Source organism: Nothoprocta perdicaria, unplaced genomic scaffold (genome assembly GCF_003342845.1).
Source record: "Nothoprocta perdicaria isolate Ctin4 unplaced genomic scaffold, notPer1 scaffold_352, whole genome shotgun sequence".
Taxonomy (NCBI): Eukaryota; Metazoa; Chordata; class Aves; order Tinamiformes; family Tinamidae; genus Nothoprocta; species Nothoprocta perdicaria.
The window spans coordinates 368,029-371,705 of record NW_020455591.1 but is presented as its reverse complement, the minus strand read 5'-3'; the positions used below and the strand labels follow the sequence as shown (position 1 = coordinate 371,705).

Here is a 3,677-nt window from a genome sequence, read left to right as displayed (position 1 = left end):
TTCTCTGCTTCTCCCAAAATATTTTGTTTTGTTTTTTTGTTTTGTTTTGTTTTGTTTTTACACGTGTCCATCTCTTGTGTTTATCTGTTTCMAGCTTCCTGACCTTGCAGAAATTTCACCAGTCCACTAGTGGGCTGGGGTAGTGTCTTACCTCCATCCTTGCAAATGCCAGAGTAGATGCCCTTGGGGTTAAATAGTGAGGACACACACRCACTAGCACACACACTCTGAATATATCCTCTGCCCTGGGGACTGGCCATAGCCTTGGCGTCAGTTGCTGGAGTAGCCAGAGGAACTGGGGAAGGATCTAAAGCAGCTTCTGGCTGATGGGCTCCCAACAGGCTTGCACTGAATGAGGAAGTGGAGGCTAAAGAGGCCAGGCTGGTAAGCACATTTTGGGTCTCTATCCTTTATCCTCTAGGATGAAAGGAGCAGTCAAGCTGATGGAAAAGAGACAGCAGCAAAGATACAGCGGTGGAGGGGAGGTATGTTAGAAACGTGTCTGTGGCTGCAGCAAGCACCGTCCCTCTTCCCTGTCACCAATGAACTTTACCAAAGGAATCCCAGGTGGACGATGTGCAGGAGAGAGAACACGACACAGCTTAGACATGGAAAAGCCATCACTCTGGGGGCGGATCAAGTGGCAGCTGGGATTTGGGTCACTTAGTCGTTTSATGGGAAAAAAATATAAAGGAAAAAAGGAAAGAAAGATAAAAAGAAAATGACAATATTTTAAGCAGCAATCCAAAGAGAGGGGAAATAGGAGGGAGTGCCAAGCTGTGGAGCAGCAGCAGAGAAAGTCTGTTAATTCTCGAAAATGGATGCACAAGCTAATCCTTCCCTGCAAATACAGCCTGGTAAATGGTCGGACCCAGCAGCCTTTTAAATGCCAGATCAGCTCTTACTTAAATGACATTTTGCTGTATTTATTTATTTATTTATTTATTTACTAAGAATAGCTTTGAATAAAGAGATGATCCCAGTCTGGCTGTTGTGCAGTGATGGTTTGTGGTGGTTGTTTTTTCTTGCAATTGCTGCAGTAGCATCACAGGAGGTGCTGAGTTGCTCGGGGCTCAGACTACCTCGACCCTGCTCCCACACACTGCCACACACCTGCACGTCCCCCACAGCCTGTGCTGAGCTGCGGTGCTCGGCACTGCACCCATGCCCTGCTGCTCCAGGCACCCGCAGTGTGATGCAGCCAGCAGGGTGAGGGGAGAATTTGCTGAGTGTGAATGAGTGTTGGATGTGTAGAGCTGAACATGTGAGGAGGAGGAGAAAAAGGAGCTGGGGGAGAGGAGAGGAGCTTTGGGAAGATGCAGGGATGCTGGAGGAGAAGGTAAAGCTCAAGTTGGCTCTGGGAAAAAAGGGTTGTCTGGGACAGGTGTATGAGTGTGGGGAGACACAAGTGCTGAGGGGCTTGGGGCAGGATGGGGAGCAGGAGAAGGTCCAGAGGGCACCAAGCTTGTGTGCAGAAGGGAGGCAGCCAGGTAAGGGTGGGTCTGTGGGTCTGCAGAACCACTCTGGATGCTACATGAAGAGCTAGGGAACAGCAATGCCTGTGAGTCCAGAGAACCAGGTCGGGCTGGCAGAGCTCCAAGGGATGGAGCCCGGAAGGAAGAAAGAGGTGGCTGCATTTGGCACTTGTCTCAGGGACAAGCAGCAAGGCTGGCACAGGAGGGTGGCAGCCTGCGGGGGACAGACCASACAGTTTGGGCTGTGCTTGGTCAGGAAGCTCCTTGTCTGGCCGTGCCTGGTGCTGTCTCCCGGACGAGAGGTGGAGAGGGCAACCTGCCCTCTCAGTGGAGAGCAGASCCTCCTCTTAGCCTCAGGGGAGGGCGCTTGCACTCCCGCTTTTCCGTCGTCGCCGGGGAGCAGCCGGCAGGGCAAAGGGCTGCCYGGCAGCTTGGTATCCTAGAGGGATCTGTGCCACTTGGTGGCACTAAAAAGTTGCGCGGGAGCCCGGCTCGGTACGGGGAGCGGCGGCAGGGCCGGGGGAGGCGGCGGAGCACCCGGGGGTGGCAGAGCAGGCAGCACCTTCGGGTGGCTGCTGCTGCCCTGGGGCGAGCTCGAGTTTATCCCGCTCTCGGGGGCGATGCGCCCGCTTCGCTGTGAGGCTTTCGCATCCTTGAGGGTACCTGGAGCAGCCTCGGCGCGGGGCGGAGCACAGCGCTACCCCCCCTCCGCCCGTAAATGCAGAGAGGCTGGTGCCGTGCCTGCCTGAGGAGGGAGGGAAGGACATGCTCAACGAGGTGGCTCGAGCTGCAGCAAGTACTTAGGAAGAGCGAGGTGGCGGTGGCAGAGAGCAAAGACCCATCTGTTGTTTCACTGCTTGTTTGTTTATCCCCCGCCCCCACCTCCAGCTCCCTCCCACCCCCACCTTAAAATCCAGGAACCATTCACTCCTCTTGCAAACGAGCGTTGGGCGCAGCWGAGAGCGCAGCGTGTGCGTGGATGCGGTCCCGCGGCGGGGGGTAGGGTCCCCAGCTCTCGGCGCTCGCCTGTGATCAGAAGAAAACAGGATGTGCCCGGAGCTGGAGCAGTGACAGCACGAGCCGACCGAGGCTCACCTGCTGGCGGTCTTTGTAGAGGCATTTGAGGATTATTCAGCTCCGGAAGGTCTGTGCGAGGAAATGCTATCTCTGCAAGTAGGAGGAGGTGCCTACCCCTACCCGCCTTGATTATTGCCACCAAAAGGACTGCTCTGCTCCACGGTTAGAAGAGGTGATTGCTAGCGTGGACAAGGTAATGCTATGGGAGTGGGCAGGGGGGATTTATCTGCCCCAAATTGCCAACACAAACCCTGGGAATGCAGGGAGCACTGTCCTCGGCTCTCTCCCTCCTGCCCTGCTTGCCGGAGGATGAGCAGGGTTTTGCCGGAGGGTGAGCTCGTGGTGGGTCTTACCTCGAGGGCTGCAGGGGCATCGGCAGGTCGGGGCTCCGGCCATTCACCCACTCCCTGGAGCCGGGGATGCACGATGTGGGGGCAGGGGACCATTGGGGCGCTGCACTACCGGGATCGGTGGGTTTTGTGACATAGTCCAGAGATTTGCCCTACTGAGCAGGGAGAATGGAAATGGGATGCATTCATTTTCCAGAGACAGCCAGGCTTAGCTCAGCCATAGACTTTCCTGTGTGACCTTGGGACAAATCACTTTGGCTTTGCTCAGCAAGTCCCGTCTGTTCCTTATTTAATAACCAGACCTAATGTCTCCGTGTGTAACCACGATTCATGAAGGGCTGAGAGGGGCTTTGATAGTCGAGGAGGGAGACAGACACCTAAGCAGCAGTATATGTGTGCACATATACGTACAGCCATATGTTAGAGCAGCACAGGTAGCAGTGCCGGGAGTTAATCTCTCAGCAGCTAATCAGACCCAGCTCTGTCTGCCTAATGTGAGGATATAAAAATGCTCCGACATGACAACTGTGACCACTATGGCATTTTTACCACTGAAGAGATGGCATTTGAGCCTCCGTTAGTGCTTTTCATCTCCTCTTCACCAGCTCCTGGTGCATCCAGGCTACGCGACGGGCGCGCTCAGCACCAGGGACAGCGGCGGCTCCTGCCGGGAAAAGTTCGGGAGTCGCCGGGGCAGCTCCCGACTCCGCTCCCTACCGGTAGCAGCTTCTTCTCCCTGAGGGTTCAGCCTCAACTCCCCAGTCTCCCTTTTTTT

At 55.3% G+C, this 3,677-nt stretch overlaps 1 long non-coding RNA gene across 1 annotated transcript in view; it reads left to right on the top strand.

Moving 5' to 3' along the window:
* The first annotated feature begins 2,485 nt into the window (after positions 1–2,485).
* The window catches only part of LOC112951480, an 8,417-nt gene continuing 7,225 nt past the window's right edge, over positions 2,486–3,677 (top strand). The window contains exon 1 of the long non-coding RNA XR_003250225.1: positions 2,486–2,745. This is a non-coding gene — a long non-coding RNA (uncharacterized LOC112951480). The remainder of the gene's footprint in view (positions 2,746–3,677) is intronic.